Source organism: Agelaius phoeniceus, chromosome Z, assembly GCF_051311805.1.
Source record: "Agelaius phoeniceus isolate bAgePho1 chromosome Z, bAgePho1.hap1, whole genome shotgun sequence".
NCBI lineage: Eukaryota > Metazoa > Chordata > Aves > Passeriformes > Icteridae > Agelaius > Agelaius phoeniceus.
The window spans coordinates 62,699,616-62,721,126 of NC_135303.1; the positions used below are offsets into that span (position 1 = coordinate 62,699,616).

General features: G+C 37.4%; 1 non-coding gene across 1 annotated transcript; it reads left to right on the top strand.

Annotated features, from left to right (window-relative positions):
- Positions 1-4,605: 4,605 nt before the first annotated feature.
- Positions 4,606-4,677, top strand: TRNAH-GUG (transfer RNA histidin (anticodon GUG)). The gene has a single exon. It is a non-coding gene; the product is annotated as a tRNA-His (tRNA).
- The last annotated feature ends 16,834 nt before the right edge of the window (positions 4,678-21,511 follow it).

Consider the following 21,511-nt stretch of genomic DNA (forward strand, 5'->3'; position numbering starts at 1 on the left):
TCTAGGCCTCTGACTACCAGAAAGAAACTTGAAAGCTGCAGGAAGAGAAAAGAACAACAGAAAAGAAAAGCAAAATCATTGAAAAGGGAAGAAATTTTCTTACAAAAAAAAAAAGTTACATGATGTTGGCTAAGGAAAAATAATAGACATTTCCATCATTATTTTGACTTTTTTGACTGATTGTGCGAGTGAACAGTGCAAAAGACAAGTATTGTACAATGAATATATTTGAATTTTAAGAAAAAGAGAGATTCCAAGATGACTCTTCTGTACTAGGACTCTTAGTCCTAGTACAGACAAAAAGCGTAGTTGCCCTACTACTAGAAATAAATTTAGTAGAAGAAAAGAGAAGACTACTTGCTGATGGCAGAGTTGTCTAATGAATTGCCAAAAAATCTTTTCAGCTCAGGCTTTAGTTCTAATGGGCATTAATTGTATTTTCCATCTATACACAGACTAAAGTTATGTTCTGTGCAGAATATGCCTAAGAAAGTCCTGTAGACAAATGGCAAACACATACACAACACAGGAAACTCTTCTACACTCCTATATAGTCTGGTTATAGTAACTCTGAGCTGCCTGCATGTACTCAGTCTCTCTGTCCTAGGCTCAGCAAAATTACAGCCCTTGAAGCAGAAAGAGTAGGCTCATCCTCCCCTGGAGATATGGCTGGCATTCTCTCACCTCCCTGTACACCCTTTGGTGGCTTCAATGCCCATGTTTTACTGGGGGGTGAAAGCTGGGCTCAGCTGAAAGCTGCCTGCAAGGCAGGAGGTGCAGTATTGCTCAGGGGCATGTTGTGCTCATGCAGTACAGAGGGCTCTTCGTGGCTCACACAGACCTGCTCCTTGCATGTCAAAGAAGGGGAGCATACCCTGCCCTCGGGAAGCTGGCCCAGCCCATATGGCTGGCATGTCCACATGGAGTGCTGGTGGTGAAAGTGCTGAAGCAAAGCCAGTCAGCAATCATTTGAGAAGAAGCTGCTTGAATGCCATGTATGCTTGTAGCAATGAGACAAACTCCCATGTGCCATGCAACTGAAATACTGCCAACCAGAACTACCTATTTACAGAACAGTATGACTTTAGACTCTTCAAATTATGTCTTCCATCCAAAGGAGTAGAGGAGACCTCCAGATGTTAGCCTGAATTGTTTACAATACTTAAATATAATTTTATCTCCCTCCTACTTTCACGTTCATTAAAAAAATACAATCAATGAGGATAGGAAATGTGAATATCAAGTAACTTTGAAATGAAAACTATCAAGTGTCTTCTAGAGAAGGCATTCACCTTCTCCCCACAGAGGCACCAGATATGTCCACCTAGACAATGCCAGCACTGCATCAATTCTTCCAAGCAGCATCTCTGATTGTGCCTTTTACAAATGCTAAACTTTCATAGAAGGCCCTTATTATTGCTGCCTCAAAAAATTTAAATCCTTTATGTTTTTTAATGATGAAGAGCCTTAAGCAAAATTTTTTTAGCCTGTAATAAGTTCAGTTCTAGTTTTTACTGCAACAAATCATTTATGCACATGTGTGTGGGGATGGGATTTCTTGCTTGAAGGCATCCATGAACAAAAGAGCAAGCACAGAAATGCCTGTAGAATTCTAGTACTAAAAAGCAGTACTAAAAGAGACTTTTTTACTTGTATAGCCCAAAATGTCTTGATATGAAAACTGCCTACTGTAAAATGGCAATAACATTTAAAAAAATACATATTCAGTATCCTGTTGCAAACTGTGACAATTTAAACAAAGTAGTCTAAAAAAGAGTATTAAGCCAAGTTTGGGCTTTGACCTAGTATTCGAGTCCATTCTATCCTGTGGTCAGAACAAACATTTGAACTGCATAAAGTTACTCTGAGAGTTATGGAAATTGAGATTTGTTACTCAAAATTAAATAGAGCTTGTCTCTGATTTTTAAGTTTAGAAGAAATACAGCCTTTCTGGTAGACACCGGCACAAAACAGGCTGAGAAACCCAGATATGTAGTAATCAGCAGAGGAGAGACCTGAAGAGCTTATCCTGTTTCCTCTGTGTATGTTTTGAGCTACTTGGGTCTCTATGTGGCAGGGCTATGTCTGTCCCAAGTTTTCTGTCAAGTCTTGGACATGTAATTCACTGCAAAAGTAAAGAAGCCAAAAAATTCCATGGCCTGATGCTGGGGGCTCAACTGGAACACAAGTTAGAAGTCTGGAGCCTAGTCCTATTAAATATTTGCCTGCGTTAAAAGTAAATGACAGCAGTGATTCATCTTACATTAATTAATAATCTGACAAGTAGAGATTTTTACTTGGAAATGAGAGAGATCTATATGCTATTTGTATATATTTCAAATTCTCCTTTCAGACACGCCCAAGTACTTGTTGGCTGTTGGGGAGGAGTCTTCTTGGTGTATCTTTAGATTACTTTTTTTTTGCTTTTGACCAGAGAGCCAATCATGAATAAGGGAAATGTTCTATCCAAAACTGACAAGTTAACTGAAAAAGTAGTTGTTTTGAGAGATTATATTTTCAGTTACATTGGTAATAATTTCACAGCTCTATTCTAAGCCTAAGGTAAAAAGGCTGAACCCAGGGGCAGAGAATTGCATAACTAAGCAAATACTTCATGTACACTAACATTCTTTCAGGGAAAAATAGGAACAGTAATAACATTTTACTAATAGAAATTATAAAAAATATTAATGAATGCCAAAAAATCTGAGATGTGTAGAGATTAAATGAAAAATAGTAGCAGTGTAGAACAAGTAATGAAATTATAATTAGTTACCCAGTGGCTGCAGCTTGTTTTGTCATCTCAAAAATTTGTGTACTGATCTTACAGGTTTATGAATGTAATTGTTGTATCATATTCTCAGTTATAGATAGATCTGAAATAAAAAAAATTGTACATCAAACGGCTCCAGCTTTACAAAAAATACATTAGATGACTGTAAACTTCATACAACGAGATGAAACTAGAAGTGGGTTGTTTTGTAGTTGTTTCTCTGACACTCAGATTTAAAAAAATCACATGATATTTTTTGAGGGGAATCTAGCAGACCAATTTCACTGCTGCAAAACTGAAGCACACCTATGACTGTGATGGGAGGCAACACTATAGTGGATCAATGCATGTTCCAGAGTTTACAAAAAGCCTGTCTCATCACAGCTACAAGTATTTAAACCACATTTAAAATCTCCATAATCTCTTGATTATCATGTTTAAAGCACCTCAAGGAGTCCTGCAGTAATTTTAACTTAATGCCCTTGCTTTGAAGTGGGATGCCATGGACAAAGAACTATATCTATAATGTTTACTTGACTTCTGTCTTTAGGAGAAATCTGTATGCTCTGAGGCACTTACCCAAAAACTAAGTTGTTGGTTACTTCAAGAAAAGTAACCAGTAATAACAAGATCTAAAATTAGGAAACCTAAAGTTATTTAAAGCCATACTTATGGAAATGCAATAAACATTCTGATAGCTCTGCCTTCACAGGCCTATAATAACAAGACACTTCAGAGAAGGTACTACTGAATACTTTTTTTTTCTAGGTTTGTTCACCTCCATGATGTTGAGCAATGCCATTTTCCTATTCTGTGGAAGGGTGCGCTGACTCCTTAGTGCAAAATGCTATTCTGGTCACATTATGCCATTGAGGAGGGCTGTAGGTGAAGTACAGCAGTCCAAACCACCATTAGAGCACCCTTTTGCTCCAAGTGCCCCCACCAACCACCAGAAAGAAATGCTTTCTCCTTCCCTCCTGCAGCTCCAGTGGCAAGGTGGGCCTCCATGTGAGTGCAAGAGGTATCAGAGTTTTACCCTGAGATGGAGGCAGTGAGAGTCTCTGCTCCTCAGGCAGAGCAGAGCCCATTTAGTAAATTTGCATTTTAAACTCCCAGACTTATGCTTCTTTTGCACAGAATACTTATGAATTATCCCGCTGTGCAGACATTCATCCAGAGTAAATCCACATCTCAGCATGCTGAAGACGTGCTGAAGACATGCATATTACAGTCTTGCATATTACAGTCTGGTAAGTTTTTTGGTATGTCTCTTTCCTTCTTCAGACATTCAGTGGGACATGTACCACTGCAGTGGTGGTGCTGCTATACTCTCCAAGGCAATTAAGCAACAACATTTTGTATTAAAACAATTAATATAACTGGAGAGGGTGAGCATGCAAAAACAGCCTGTGTTTTCTGAACAGGACTTGAGTACCCTGGAGTTTGCTCATTTTTCTTTTTCCTCATTATAATCTTTCTGTATATTGTGTAGCTTGATTTCTGGTACAGCTTTCATTTGAAAGAACAATTGTTTTACTATTCTGCCACATAAAATAGGAAAAAATATCTCTGAAAAGATTTTTAAAGGACAGGGAAAAGTATACTACAACAATCCAAACTCCTTTTTTAGGCAATTCTGATAAACATGGATGATTACAAGTAAGGTAGAATAAGCCTGGAAGCAATTTCGAGATGATAATTACTTGTAAGAATGTTTAGACCAAGCTGCTGCTAACACTCATTGTAAACTGCAGGTGGCACCATTTATACAACATTTTAAAGAGCAGCAGCAAAAAAACGTTCTCCAGCTAATTTGAGCTTTCTGATGGCTTGCCGTGATCGTATAGTGGTTAGTACTCTGCGTTGTGGCCGCAGCAACCTCGGTTCAAATCCGAGTCACGGCAAGGGATGGCCTCTCTTTTGAGGAAATGTAATTACAGATTGCATACCAAATGCAATCCATTAGTGATGTCTAAGACTAAGATGAGAAAACTAACAGAAGCTCTGTAACTTTTACAAGAATGTTTCTCTAAAAGAGTACTTAGCATAAGTAAGTATTAATTCAGAAATCCTGGTGCCAAGTGGGATTTTTCAAAATTTAAATTATGGATAGTGTGAAAAATGCAGTCTCATAGTGGTCGTGGAATTTTTACTCCTTACAGCTACTTAATGTCTGGACTGAGCCATGAAGCCTCTTCGGTTTTGATCTTTCCTGGTTTCTCATTCTAATAAAACAATCAGCCTGAACTGCTTGGAAATATGACAGTGCTTCTTACCTAGGCCTGGACTGCTGCCAGCAGAAGGTCTTTGCTGGTGACAGACAAGAGGAACCATCACTTGTCTGTTGATTCTCTTTGTTGTTATAGTAGGAACACTGTGTGATTTCACTGTCCTCTTTCACTGAATGATACGAGCACAGATTCTCAGTATGAAGACTTCTAAAATTACCATTTTGATTTAGTAAATTGGTTATGGTACCTAACAGCTGTTTGTGCAATAAACAAACAAACAAACAAAATTACATAATTAGTAATAACTACACTAATAAAACATCATTGTTACAATTTGATGAAGAATTTATAAGCTACTGAATAGTTTCTGGTAGTTGGTCCTTTAATTTGATATGGAGTCAATTCTGCTTTTCTCTCATTGCTGCATCTGACAGGACATCAGTCATTTACAATGGATAACATCTCCAAAAAGCCCAGATAGATTCAAGCTTCCTGCAGTAGGCCAACTGCTTCAGAGTGTAAATGATAGGTGCCTTTCTCTCTCCTCAAGGGAGCAGGAAAATTCTTTATCATCCTTCTGAGTGAGTAAGGAAAACAAATAGTTTTTAGCACTGGAGTCAGGAAAAATCAAAGCCCTACATTCCTGGAAACCTGGAGGGCACACCACCTTTAGAGGCTGTGGGCTTAGATGTCCTAGTTTTGGTGTAGTAGGCTAATGACCCCTGGCATGTTAGGACCTTCCTCAGGTTCATGAGAGCTCTTTCTTTTGTATTTTTCAAAATATCATTGAGTATTCCTCTGATTTGCCTTAGATTTCCTGTCTAAATATCATTCAGCCTTTTAGGAGCATGTCAGAGCAATTAACTTATGAATTTTTGGTCTAATTGATGAGACAGATGTGACTGATTTCCCAAAAGAAAGCAATTTAGAAATATGCACTAGCATGAAAGAGACCAGGATGATCTTTTGTACTCTTTCCCTGCTGTAGTATTTTGGAAATGTCATCTGCTGTGTTAGATTTTATGAAATCCGGAAATAGCAAATTAAGTCATCACAGGTGCACATACTCTTTAAAGAATCCTAGTGAATTAAGTCCCGAAAAAGGAATTCAAAAATTACCACACCAAATATTTTGCTCTACTTATTCATCATCCTGAGTCTGCTAAAGCACTCAAAGCTCACCTCTGCTTGACCTCAAGCTACCTGGAACTGTCTTCTCTATATCCAGTGTTCATCTGTGTCTAAATATTACCTTACTGTAATTATTGATGATTTTGAAGAATTTCATTAGGATAGTAGACAAATTCCAAGTGCCTTTAAAAAAAAAAAAAATTACGATGGCTTACTGGAAAACTCTTAGTAGTTATTCTGTTTGATTTATTTTATTTGTGATACCAAAATTTGTTTTGCTAGCTGAATGGTCAGACTATAAACTGAGACCAAGGATAGTGTAGGCAGATAATCAAACCTTTCTTACCACTTCCCCCTGCAGTTATTCTCCTCACAAGAAAAAGAAAATTAAAAGCCAAGTTCATTATGGAATATAAACATGCAAGTGCAGATGGCTCCCAGTGTTCTACTTCCTGAGAAAATATTTATCAATTTTCCCTTCTCATTAGGGAAAAATAAAATGAAAATTTGTGTGCAAAAGAGTTTCCAAGGATAACAGGACTTCAGAAACACAAAGAGATAATCTTGGAACTGATTTTGAATGGTGAATTGCACAAAGATTTGCATGTATGTTGCTGGAATATGCAGGTTGTCATGTCTAGCAGATAAGTCCACATAACACTTTCCCAGCTGAAAACCATGGTCTAAGTAATAATAATAGTAGTAATAGTAATAATAATAATAATAATATTATTATTATGTTTACATAAATCTATTTCTGAAGCTTTGATTTTTTTTAATTGTCTAAGAACAATTTGGGGGCCATAGAGAAGGGTTCACTTTGGCAGCCTTCTCTACCTTTAGGCAGCAAACTGAAAGCAAGCATGAAAAGAAAAGTAGTTTCAAAACAAGGCATGAGAAGAGAGTACATGCCTTCCTTTGCAGTTTTCACATGTCATTTCATGCTTGTTATTGTTCTCATGCATGGCTCATTCTGCATAGAACATAAAATCCTTAGGACATGGAGGTGTCTATCTCCATATCCCCAGCATAACTCCTTTGCTTCTTGGCACTGAAACGAAAAACTAGTATGATGTAATCATCAAGTTCTTGGGGAAAGATTACTTTCTTGTTATTGTTTCTTAACATTAGCTGTTGATTAGGGCTAAAACTGCTAAGGTTTTTAAGTTATAGAGAAAACCATCTAGTTTTTGAAAATGCAGCACTGAACAGAAAGTCTTGAAAAGCTTTTGAAACATTAATAGAGGCTAGAGTGGGTTTCTGTTATTCTTCATTTTTTCAGGAGTGCAGCAAAGTTGGTTGTATCCTATCTAATATCCATATCGGGTGTTGAACAGGATAGAAGTCAGTGGCTGTTTTAAATCTGCAGTCATCAAATCAAATTAATTCTGTTTTTTTCATTCTCTTTACAGGAGTGTAGCTCATATTAAAACTTTTTTAGTTCCCTTCTGAAATCCTTTCAAAAGGCTGTGGTCAAGTAGAGTCTTTGAAAGGAAATATGTGGTAAAAAGAACTTCTGAAAGCTTAAATACCTGGTTGTGCATTAGCAAAGAATTCCAGGAATTCACTTCACAGGTGGGATGATTTTACATCTGGAAATTCAGCTCTGAGTTTACATGCTATTATTGCAGAATGGGTAGTAATTGGGAAAAATTTGGCAGACAGAGAAATTCCTGAGCCTGATGTGTAAACAGAACTACATAAACAATATCTGATGTTGCAGTTCTGCTCTAGTAATCTGTCTTTTGTGTTTCTTGAAAAAACACATGTCCTAGTCAAGACTCCTTCTTATTCATAATAAGAAGCTTTGAGAGTTGCAGCAGTGGAGAGAGCTGCACCAGAACACATATGAGGACTATTGCTCAGTTTGTGAAGCTTTTGACTTATACCACTTTTGGTTAAGCTTTGACTCAAGTTTGAGTCCTATAATGTTTTGCACTACAACTCAAACTAGAGGCCTTGAGTAGGGCCTGGTTTTACTTCTTCATCAAAAGCTCAGCACAAGTCCAAACCCACCAAATGTCTCCAAAACTATCTAAGTAATGGTTTATATTTCATTTTTTAAAAATGTATTTCTCTATGTGTTTTCATCTTAAAATTCCAAGTACTCATTTTGCTATATTCTAAAACCTATATAGATGTGACCTTTTTGTTTAAAATCTCACAGAAACAAAATCAGCTGTTTCATTCAGATCCAAACACATCTGATAAATAACTCTTTTACAAAGCTTTATGAAATTAATTCTCGTGCTTAATGTTTTACAACTTTTCCCTCCACTCTTTTATACAGAAATGCTGTGTATCTTTTCTCTGCACCAAATACAACTCATCACACTTTGTGATACTCCTTCCAAAAGAATTCATTCTTCTCCACAAAAAAGCCTCAATCCAAAGGGATCTCAAAACACCGTGCTTTAAAAGACTTTAAGAGAGTATAGTTTTGATATTTTGTGATAATTGTGATAATTAAAAAGATTTCTTTTATAACATGGTCTGTAGTGTCAACACAATCAGCATCTCTGTGCTGCTGAGCCAGCATCTGTGTGCCTCTTGTACCTGAGAGCTGTGCATGAAGCCAGCAACAGAAACTCCTTCAATTTTTCTGGTAGGTTTTTTTTGTGAATTCCTGAATTCCAAGTTTAGATCTCGTGCTTCCAGGCTCCTCAAATAATGGGGTTTTTTTTGCTGTTGTTTTTATTCTCTAATATGAGTAGCAAACCTCTTATTTTACTCTCCATATTTGTATCTAAACTATTGAGGAAAGTCTGGCATACTAGGATGTGCTTATTCTGGAATCTGCACTATTGCTATTATTCACCATGCAGCTGAAGGCAAAAAGGTGTACTGACCTTTTTATTGGCACAGAAAAGTTTACCATATAGCTATGGTAAATGTTTTTATACATTTGTAGAACAACCATGAGGTATAAACTGGTATTTTACTGTTACACTTGAGAAAGCAGTCTGAATAATTTTGCTAAAGCAAAGGTAAGGAAACTAGCATAGAATAGAAAATTCTCACTGGAAACATGTTTTGAAGGCTTCATTGTTGGGGTTTTTTTGCATAGGAACTAAGCTTGATTGAAAAATAATTGTAACAGGACTCTAGAAATCCTAATATAAGAAACATGAAGTCTTCCAGAAAGACAAAAGTATAATTTCTAGAAAGAGATTTGTGGTTGATTCACCAGCTTTGTTTCACCATAAAGTCATTCGTAATTTTGTTTGCTGATTGATAGATTTAATGGAATTAAATATTCCCTCCAGGTCTTCAGAGTCATGTGAGCCCCTTTAAAAGCAATTCCTTTTCATTTTAGTCTCAAGATAGTCCTGCTTCCTTACTTAGGTCTGGACAAACACCTGAAGGAAGTTTGCCAAGAGTTGTGAATACTCTGGTTGACTGACTGATATTGACCTCAGAAGATATACACTATCTTCAGTAAGGAAAACTTGAGAATCTGCCTTCAACTGTTAGAAAAATAAATCCATTTGCCATAAATTACTATTTGTTTTTCCCTCCTTTTTTAACCTGTTTCTTCTTTTTACCTGTACTCAGGCTGTGTGATTCAGTATGAAGAAATCATTTGGTCAAAATGAGCAGTTTTTACTTCAGTCATCAGGATGTGTAGCTATCTATGGATGAAATTCCAATTGGTTACATAATCTAAGTTTGTTAATAAATTTTTGAGCATATTCTATTAATAACAAATTAGAACTGTGTTGCTACATGATTCAGTGAGCATGCAAAGTGCCAACAGTAGGGCTTGGAAGTGTCTCTTGAAAATGTCTTCCCTTTTGCTTTTCAGCCAGCTTCCCTACCTCACCATTCCCACACTGGAAAACCAGTCCCCTAGCACCCCCACCCTAATAGACAGGAAGAGCCACGAGGCAGTATGGACAGGAGGAGTGAATGTTGCTTTGATAAACAGAGAATCTTATTACACCACTTTTCCGCCTTGTGGCAGAATCCTCTCAGTTGCATCATCCTCTCCCCCTACCACAAAAAGGACACTGAACTTCCAGCAGTGTCTTGCTTCCATTTTATCAAATTTATACCTAGAATTGATGTCTTCCATTTGCTGCCATTGACTCATCTCATAAGTGCATAATTCTTGGAGCAAAGATACTATGAGGGCCTCACAGTAAAGAAATAAATTGCATGTAATTTAATGCCTCCTTTGCTGCTCTTTCTGGAAAAACTCTTCCGGAATTTCCCTTTGTGGTGAGTAATCCCTGGGGACAGATCATAGAAATAAATTAATATTTGCTGGGAGAATGCAAGGCATTTGTTTAAAAATTGACAGTGTGAAATCAGAGAAAATATTGTCCCAGACAAAATTAGTACATCAACATCTGTGTGATTTTCTTGAAATCACACAAGACGAGACAAAAAGCTCACGGTGCAAAGGGTGCCTACAGCCTTGTAAGGTAGCAATGAGCCACACGAGCCTTCCTTTTGTGCAGCTCCTGCTTTCTCTGACCTGTTTTTTCAGTGCATCAGACGCTGCAGTGGTTTCAGCAGCGAGGGTTTGCGCGGTTGTGCGCTCCAGCCCCCCATTTAAGGACTCCATCAGCGGCGTGCCGTGGCTCGCCTGTCAGCCGAGCTTTCTGCGGCCGCAGGGCAGTGCTGACCACCGTGCGGTCACGGCGGGCTACAGAGGGCATGTCCGAGGCTGCGCTCGCTGTCCCGCCGTGCAGAGCCGCGCAAGCATTGCCATCTAGCGTGGGCTGGCTAGAACAGGCCGCCTGCGGCCATCCTCCCTCCCCGGGCCGGCCGCCGCTGCTGCCGCGCCCGCGGGCATCCCTCGGCTGCGATGGCGACACTGACACAACACCCGCCGAAACGCTATGGCCGCAGAAAAACATTCCTGCTCCTTTCGGCAACTGCAGTCTGTGGATGAAGTCTTCCATTGCCTTCTGCCTGGCCAATGCCTATCTTCAAACGTACAGTAATTTCGGTCTGTGAATTTTCTTTCTGTTTTCAGAAAGCAATGGGAGAAAACCTGGTGAAAGTACATTCAAAGTTACGCAGTTATTTTAAAAGCTATTGAAAAGGAAGCATGAAAACATATGTTCCTTTCCTGCTGTAAGCCAGATTTCAACCAAAGTTGCCGTAACCATAGCACATAGTACCAGCCACTGGACTGTCACAGTAAGCTGGCACATTGCGACAAGTTTTGAATAGACATGGCAGAAAAATCTAGTAAAATGACAAACATTGAAATCAGTGAGTCATTAAAGAAGGATTTCTGCTCAGGCTTGAGAGTTAAGGTTTCAAAACACAAGTGTTCTTAGTAGAGGTGTTCTAATAATTGTCTTATTAACGATCTCATACCTCTCACTTTTTAATTCTGTGTCTCACAGTGATAACAAAGATTGATAATACCAAGTATCTTCCCAATTTTGTTAATTAGTTAAAAAAGTGGAAGGAATTGGTGGATACACCAGATGGTTGTATTGCCATCCCAAGGGACCTCATCAGGATGGAGAAATGGGCTGACAGGGACTCCCGGAAACTCAGCAAGTGGAAATGCCAAACCTGGCACCCAGGGATGAACAACCCCATGCACCTGCACATGCTGCGGGCTAACCAACAGAGTGCTCCCTGTCAGTGTGACAGAAAATGGCCTGGGAATCCTGATGGACACCAAGCTGACCATGAGCCAGCAGTGTGCCCTTGTAGCAAAGAAGACCAAAAGCCACCCTGGCTGCATCAGGCAGAACATTACAACAACTCTTTCTCTGTCCTCAGCACTGGTGAGATGCGTCTGGGTGGTGTGTCCAGTGCTGGGCTCTTGGGTAAAAGAGAGACATGAACATACTGGGGCAGGTCCACTGAAGAATCACTAAGATGATGAAGGGCTGGCAGCTTAAACAGTGGAACTGGGGCTTTTTAGATTCAAGAAGAGCAGGCTTGATGGAGGAATTTATCAATGTGCATCCATATCTGATGGGAGGGTAAAGATGCTGGAGCCAGGCAGTGATATGCCTGGAGCTGTAGGTATGGAGCAGCCAGAGTGTATGCAGTGAGAGGACAGAAGATGATGGGTAGAAATTGAAATAAAGGAAATTATTTTTAAATATAAGAAAAACTTAGTGTGAGGGTACTTGGACACCAACTGCCCAGTGAGGTTGTGGAGTTTCCCTTGTTGAGGTATTCAAACCTGACTCAATATAGTCTTGGGCCACACCCAAAATTTGGCCAACTCTGCTCAAGTCACCATGGTACTAGAGATTTCCGGAGGGGCCAGCCAGCCTCAGAGATTCTGATCCTTGGGAAAGGGAAAAAAAAAACCCAAAATAAGAGCAACTCAAGCCTCTTAACCAAAAACAAAATGGCAGTGCTTGAAAAAGATTTTTTAACATTTCTGTAATGTATATATGTACTTAACAGCACAGGCAATTGAGCAGAGGAAGTTCATGAGTGCCAAGAAATGGGATACTGAAAGCTTGACAATCTTCCCTCTCAAAATCCACAGTCTCTGTGAGCCAAAGAAGTAAGCAATGGCTGGAGACTGAGTATCTTAGTTGGTGCAAAACCTTCTTCTATGTTTTCAGAATTGATAAAGGCCTTATAACATGCATCTTGCCCAGCACATGTGTGTGCTATATTTTTTCCCGGGAGTTAGAGGTACCCAGTGATGGATATGAATGTTTAAAGGTATAGATTAGCAAGATTTCCTGGAATTTTTCAGCTTCTTATTTTGCCAAAGTGAATGAATATACATTACATTGTTTCAGGCAAACTCCATGTGATTATTCAAAAAGAAGCTGGCTACCTAGCAGCCACAAATAAATAAAAAAATGTCAGTTTATCACTGTATACAGACCACACTCTTTTTTAAAATTTATTTATTTTTATTTTTTTAATATCTTCACTAAATGTTGTATGTGCACGTACAACATACACCCCATATCTGGTTGTATGTGCTGGAATAATAATAGGAATATTCACAATTGTGCTGCAAATTAATTTTGTTTATCAGGTTTTATTCTGTCCCACTATTTGCAGTTCTGGATTTGATCCAAAAGTCTAAATTATTTTATCAATGTGGCACAAGGCCACATTTCTGCACCTAAACATGTATGCATAGCTTTAATTGCAATTCTTAGTAAGACTCTGAGTTAAATGAGAGACTTTAACCTCTGTAATACTTGTGCATGGTCTAATGCAGATAAAATTCCTATCCACTTCATATTTAAGGCCTACTTTCAGCCCAGTAATCTCTCTGTTGCTCCCATCCTCCATACTTCTTTTCTGTTGAAAATAAACCATATTGTTGTCAGAAAACCCAATGCAAATCTATTAATTGTGTGGTATTGTGTGTCATTCAGGAACAGAAATGATTTTTACAACATTTTAAACTAAAAAGCATGCTTGTGACATTAGTAGGTATGAATCAAAGCTTCTGCCTTTGACTCATCTTGTGCGTTTGTAACTGTTAAACATGACTACTACTCGCTGTTGGCATCAAGGGGAAAACCTGTCACATTTAACTGTGTCAGCATGTCTGAATACAAAGCATGTGACTCTGGGGATTCCTTGGTTTGATAGCATGTTTCTTTAGTTGATCGTGGTTGCTGAAATTTAGATAAAACCTTGATTCATTTGGAAATTCAAAATCATGGGCTAATGGTCCCGAACATCAGCAGGTCTCCTTGAAATAATCCTGGCACATTGTGTTTCCAGTGTTTCTATTTAAAAATAACCCAAGAACCAGCGGTTGGGCCTAACTTGGTAGTAGAAGCAGAAGAAACTTAGCTGTGCTCATAGGATTGCAATGTTGCTTTACATCAGGGCAGATAACAGCAATGGTATTGAAAAGAGGGTTCTAGAATAAAGCAAAACTCAGAGGCAAGTAGAATTGAACTGAAGTCATGTCATTTTTTTGTGTGTTCAGTGTGTAGCTAATAGGGGATAGCAAGACTGCTCAGGTCTGTAAGCACTCTAACTCACAGTGGTAAAGCAGACCTCTGTCCCAAGGCATCTGCAGAGTCTTTTGTAGTACAGTTTTCAATATTGCAGGAAATGTTACTCCTGCAGTTCAGATCCTGCTGTTGCTGCTAGTAAAATCCCCTCACCCTGTAATCCATTTTCACCTTACCTTACTGCCTGTCTTTCCTTGTGTATCATGACTTAAATTTTCAGTGGATTGAACCTCTGTTCTGTTTGCATTATAAAGTAGCCCATGGATACATGCTATGGGTAATTGCACACTTAAATAGTAACATAAGTTCCAGAAAAAATGCTCTGGAGGAGCAAGAGGCTTCTTCCTGGGCTATGCTAAGGATGCAGAAGAACTAACTCAACTGCTAAGGCCTGTGCAATTTCCTGAGAAAAATAAATAAGCCTCCCTAAGGGGTGTGCATTCCAAAGTAAATTCTTTGATAAACTAAATTTCATTGCAATCATCCCAATAACGAGGCAGCATTAAATTAGTCTGAAGAGTTATTTGTTAAACTAAAACTTTTAACACAGTATTATCTCTGCAAATATTCAAAATGTAGTAATTGAGCCTCTTATTATACTTACTTCTTAGTTGTCTGAGCTGTTATGTGTAGAAGATTATATGAGAATTCAATGCAGACTGCAGAATGCTTAGAGTATGCATTCAATGTAATATTAGACAGAAAAAAATATTTGGGTTTGAAGTGTGTCAGTGTCTTTTCCAATAATTTTTTTAAAAGTCCTTTATCATAACTGTAGTTTGATGATAAACATCTCACAGTTTAAAATCTTTATAAACTTTTTAAATTAATTTCTCATCTTAAGTTAGTACTGGCTTAATGTAAAAGATAGTGGTGGTAGAATGGTTTTTACTGAGATATTATTTTTATACTGTCTAAACAATACACTGGATAATAAACCTACCTTTAAGCAAATTAAACTATGTGATCCTGAGGAAATCTGTAAAGCATCCTATGACTCTGTTGAGTTGGAGTTCTGGTGCAGAAACATGACTCACAGAATGCTGAAAAGAAGCTAGAGGAGAATAAGGGTGGATACTGAAAGTTAAAACCAATCCCATCCAGCTGTTTCACTCTGTCAGACACACATATTCCAAAACCTGTCTTAATTCTTGACCAGTATTAATTTTACTGCTTTATTTTTGAAGGTTGTTCCAGCTCTAAAGCAGTTCAGAGGTGATATATCCCTCTGTGATGAGCATGTCAGACTGGAACAGGCTGTTGTTAGGAGACTTCTAGTCTGAAATCCCACCTTTTGTACTCACAATTGATATAGACACAGTATAGATAGCAACAGTCAAGGGCAACATTTTAAACAAATATTAAAGACCCACTTGCAAAATTCTGACTTTTGGGGGTTAGAGTGTGGAGGAGCCAAATAGATTTCTTGGCTGTTCAGACAGTACTGAATCTATTCAGGAGAAACTTTTTCATGAGAACACCTCTCCTATGAGGAAAAGCTAAGAGAGTTGGATTTGTTCAGCCAGGAAAAAAAAAAGGCTTCATAGTGACCTGATTGTGGTGATCCAGTACCTGAAGGGAGCCTACAAAAAAGATGGACAGAGACTACTTACAAAAGCATCTAGGCACTGGAACAGGTTGCCCAGTGAAATTAGGGATGCCCCATTCAAATGTTGAAGGCCAGGTTGGACAGCACTTGGAGCAACCTGGTCTAGTGGAAGACCCATGGCAGGGGGGTTGGAACTAGAGGACCTTTAAGGTCCTTTCCAACCCAGACTACTTTATGATTCTCTGATAACTATGGCAGTAGTGGGAGAAATTTTACAGAACTTAACTTGATTTACAGCTTGTTCTTGGAAAGGATAACCATGAGGCAAAAACATAAAGGAAATATTTACACACTTCTCTTATGCAGAGGGCTGGCAAAATTTTCAGACCAGCTGTTACAAGGGGAAAACTCATCAGACCATTTCAATCCTATAACAAAATTGAACCTGATCATGGATGGTACTTGGGCATCCTTCAAAACAGGAAAAGGATTTCAAAACCAATTTTTTAATTAAGAGATTGATTATAAAAAGGAAAATTATTTGAAAATTCAATTAAACAATTGAATAAGCCATAAAATTTCTACAAAACCCCACACATATATTGTTTTAAAAAATCCTCATTCTGAGACTCAGAATCTCAGCTTTCATAAAACAAGGTGCATATGAAATCTAGAACATTTTTTAATTAGTTTGAGGTTTTCTTCTTGGAAATAAACAGGTTTATCTAACATGTTCCAATATGAAGATTTCCATCTTATGTAACAAAACATGAAATGACCTTTATGTTGCAATTCCACAGCCAAACAGTTTGCAATTTCACCTGGGTCTAGGCAGCATTGTCCCCCTCAGCATCAATAGTAAATATGAATGCTTTATTTTTATATTGTGCGCATCTCAAGTCCTGTGTTTCTTCAGTTCAAAACACTTTGCTGGTTTCCTGAAATCTTCATCCTAATGGCTAGTTGCTTAATTCCTCTAATACATTAATAGTCATTAGCAGCATCCTATAATCCTTCTAGCAAAATACTGCCATTCCTAGCAAACACTGGAAGTGCATGGATCAGAAACAATACCAGTCTCTGCCAGAGAGTGTTGCTCTGTGGTGCTGAAGATATAGATAGATATATGATGGCAACCACATTTGCCTACTATCACCAGCTCATGCCACTTGTGGCTGGAGCAACTGTACAAATTTTGCTGATACAGCCAAGCTTTTATCTTCAGCTATCAGACTGCACTCATTACTGTTTCAGGAAACAAACAAAAAAACCCCATATCAGCTCCTAAATTAGTGGTGGTTCACACAGAATCTTACTATCTTTCTGCTGCTGCCAGTAGGTCATGATTTCCAGTGTAAAATCAAGTCACAACACAAGTGTTGTGTAATAAGAGATTAGTAAAAGACAAGATGGTCCATAAGCAGATCAATTATGTGAACTTTTGTGCAAGTTGATCCAATCTTTGTATAATTTCTCTTGAAAAGTAATTCTGTACAGATGCTTTCAGGTTTCTTCTCTGAGCCTTTTTAGGGATACATTACCACTCCTTACTCATTACAAATGTTTCTTTCAAAGAAAGGTAACCTTGGTATCAACAGAACATTGCTCAGACAGCCCCTGTTCAAATCCCTGTACATAAACTAGACAGGACTATTCTAGTTGTTATTTGGCTATTATTTGTCAAAAAGTCTTCTCTCATCTGTTTTCGATGTTTTCTTCAGACTTATTTTGTAAACAACCTCACAAGCATAGTGGATGAATATATGATGAGCTCTTTCTGCATGATGCTGATTACACCATCTAAAGCATCAGGCTAGTAAAATAGTCAACGACATAACAGCCATGTAGCATGGTGTCCATGAGAACTCAAATTCATTTCTCATATCCCATCAGCAACCGTCAGATGTTGACCACAAAAATGCTAGCACTTTTCCTGCTTCTCTGAGAATTTTAAGATTGAAATAAAAAGCCACTGTAATTTTTTTTCTGTTATTTAATGTACCATTTTATCTTTTTGGAGATAGCTTTTGTAAATTCAGTTGGGACTCTCATATATTGCATGCAGTGTGGTGAAAGCTACCTAAGTAACCAGCTCAACAACCTGCACTATAAAACCTACATGAATGCATTTTTCTAACAAAACAGAAGACTTTAAAAATTATTAGTTTAGTTAGCATTAAAACAAGGGTGTTCAGATTATTATGGTCAGATTTTGTAGCACAAATTAGTTCTTCAACATGCTATTTAGAGTAAGGAAAGTCTGCCCAGGAGATGACAGAATGAGAGCCACTTCTAACAGAGGCCTTTGAGACTCTGGAGGTAGCAGAACTTTGTAGTGTTTTCAGTCCTAAAGTTAGAAAGACATTACACTTCATGATGTAGTCTTTTATTTTATCTGCCGAATGCAAACAATTGAATAAGCCATAAAATTTCGACAAAACCCCACACATATATTGTTTAAAAAAATCCTCAATTGTCTTATTTAAGATTCTGCATGCAACTAAAAGTGGCAAAGATCTAATATTCATGATGTTTTGTTATGTTCCAAAGCTGCAGAGTATAAAAATTATGTAGTTTATATTTGTCTGGTAATTAAGATTTAGCTAGCAAGAGCTCATAAAGAACAGGCACAATAATGTCAAGCTTCTGACTTCCTTCAGAAATCTAATTCATGGCCTTTTGCTCTGTATTTGAATAGTTTGAGGGATGTTTGAACATTTTTAGAGAATACCTAGTTTTAGAAAAACTCAAACAGTCAATTTCTATCTGTGAACTAAAAAACTGTTAAAATATTACCAGGTTGAAAATGAGTCTAGGAACTTGATTATAAACTGAACCTCATAACTGAATTACAAACTATTAAAATCTGTTTGGTGTTATTAATGTGATCCTAAAAAGAGAGCATTGTTATTTCATAGTGATTTAACCAATCATGTTTACATTTTGAATATTTGGAAAATTCTGATTTTCATTGATATGATCTGATTTGTTTCATTTAAAATTTGCTTTTAATACATACATTTTTGGAAAAAAAACAAAAAAAAAGAAAATAGTTGTATGTGGTGCCAAAGGAAAGTGACATCAGGTTTTCTCGGTAAGCAGTAGTGCTGTTTGCCACCAAATTCTCACCATATTCCTATCTTTCTCTTTTTGATGTACATCAGAATCATCTTAAACATGTGATGAGGAAAAAGATTTTATGAAATTTGGGGCTGTAAAGTGATTGCAGTGTCACATCCTGTTCATTTTTGTCACATCCTCTAAGCTGGCCCTTGTCATGGTTTAGGAATGGTACTTCCCCACTCAGTGCCCCACAGAGACTCTCCCAAATCAGGTGCTGCTTGTTCACTTCCCCATTACCCTTCCCCTTGTCACTCCAGCAGGATGGAGTTGAGATTTGGAGGTACTAAAGGTGAAGATCATGGGTTGAGATAAGAACAATTTACTTTAAACAGCAATGAGATAAGAAAACATATAGTAACAGCAACAATATTAACGACAGAAGAATGGAAAAGAGTGTGATCCAAATGCAAAAATGCTCAGCATAGACCTAGAGACAAAGAACAATGGCAGAAAATGCCACAGTATTTTCACCCTTCTTCTCAGAAGACAGCGAGTACCTTGCCTCCTCCCCTGGCAATGGTGTATGATGGTATGGAATAAACCTCCGGAAAATTGACTCTCAAAGGCACAGTGAGAATGTAATTTCTTAATGTTAGCAAAACTCTGTTTCTCAGAAGAGATAGTACATTGCCTATGATATTGAAATATTAATAATATAAATGATATATCAGTGTCATTTCAAAATCAGATATATTCCTAAGCATAATTAAATAACTCTGTTTAGGATGCATTAGTAGCAATTACAACTATAGTATCCTGATATTTATGCAGTCAAGCAATTACCAAAAAATAATTATATGAGTTGCCTTAAATGGATATAACCTGAAAATGTTAATGTAAGCCAGAGACAATTAATCACTTCTTCTGTAATAACCAATACTAAGAAATGTTTATCAAACATGACCTTATCTTCCCTCATTTTGCAGCATGCTATCAGTGTCCTCAGCCTACAGTGCATTTGTTGCTGTTGTGTGTTGTGGGGAAAGCAAACCAAATAGAGCCCAGATATTTGATTTCTCCTCTCTGCTCTTGCCCAGTCCTCAGCAAGACATCTAACAATAAACTCTTATTTTTCATATGTGTGAAATCCAGACAACATTATTTTTAATATATGTAAAATCAAGCCAATAAAGTATAGATTATCATGGCTGATAGAAAGATGCTTTCCAAATCTTAGATGAAACAAAAGAAAGAAGGTAAACTACAACAGGTGTATAATTTTAACAGCAGCATGTATAATGATCTCCGAAATGTGACTCAAACTCAAATGCCTAAAAACACTCTGAGCCATGATAATAGGTTGTAAATATTTAAAGGCTTCCTATGTACCAGTACAATTTTATAGTTTTACTTAGATGCTCTTGCCCTATACAAACAATAATTTTAAGCAAAAAAGGTAACTGCCATGCCTCTCATGATATACATTTTTATGGTGATTGAAATGACAGACTTGATCTTGATTTTAGACTTCACTTTGACTAAACATGTAACACAATGAAAACAATTATTACAGTCAAACACATATTGTGGGATTTGTTCGTTGGTTTTTTGTTTTGTTTTGGTTTGCTTTGGTTTGGGGTTTTTGTGTTGTACTAGATTACACAATTTTGCATGAAAACCATTCCAAATTATTTGTCTGTTAAGACTTAATAACTTGTTTCATATAATTTTGACTTTTTTTAATGTGGTTAGGCAATGTTTTCTTTCCCCAAAATTTAAACAGCTTGCTATTTCAATTGAGCATTTTTTTTCTGGGTAAGACAAGCTCCCTCTGCTGGATCTGCAAAGAATGTGAATCTGCCTAGATCCTGTGGATGGGGGCTGCACAGTGATTGGGGCTTTGTCATTCATTTCAGAAAAGCAAATTTTCTTATTCTTCATGAAAAGTGAGATTATAGATTTATTACTAAAATAGTGTTAAATATGATATTAGGAAAAAATTCTTTACTGTGAGAGTGATGAGACACAGGAACAGCTTGTTTAGAGTAGTTCTGGGGGCCCCATTCCTGGAACTGTTCAAGGCCAGGTTTGATGGTGCTTCGAGCAACTTGGTCTAGTGGAAGGTGTCCCTGACCATAGCAGGGGGGTTGGAACTAGATGATCTTTTAGGTCCCTTCATATCCAGAGCATTCCAGGATTCTCTGATAATATAATCATAATTTTATTGAATAGTATTTATTAACTATAATAATATAGTTATAAATATGATTAGATGGTTATAATTATGTGGCTATAATTATTATATAGTCCTCAGTCTCCAATAGTTGCTTAAAGAAAAAAAAAAGACATGAAAATCAGAACAATTATATTCAATGACACTGCAATTCATTTGATCTGCACAAAAGTCCTTCTTTTTCAAAGTTTGGTACAAAACAAAAACCAGTTATCACAAAATGTGCCCATTTTAAAGGATGTTTGTCCTTTGGATCATTGCTGTCCCTGGACTCAGCATATGCTAACTGACGTGAATGAACTGAGGAGAAGTGTGACATGTTTCGGGTCCAAATTGCAAAGTTTCATAGACAATTGTAACATTCTGTCCTTACCAGGAACTGTGACCAATTAAGCCTAGAAAGCTCTCTTGGAAAGATTAGTTTTTCTCCAAAACAGACAGACAGCATGTTTCATATTAAATTTTATTATTTTGCACATCTAGTGTTATATCCTCTGGGAACTGGTTTTCATAAATCCCACTGCATTTAACTCCTCTTCCATGATTTTTGTAGCAATCTAATAACTGATAATTACATAACTAGACCTTTTTGGGTTTTATTAA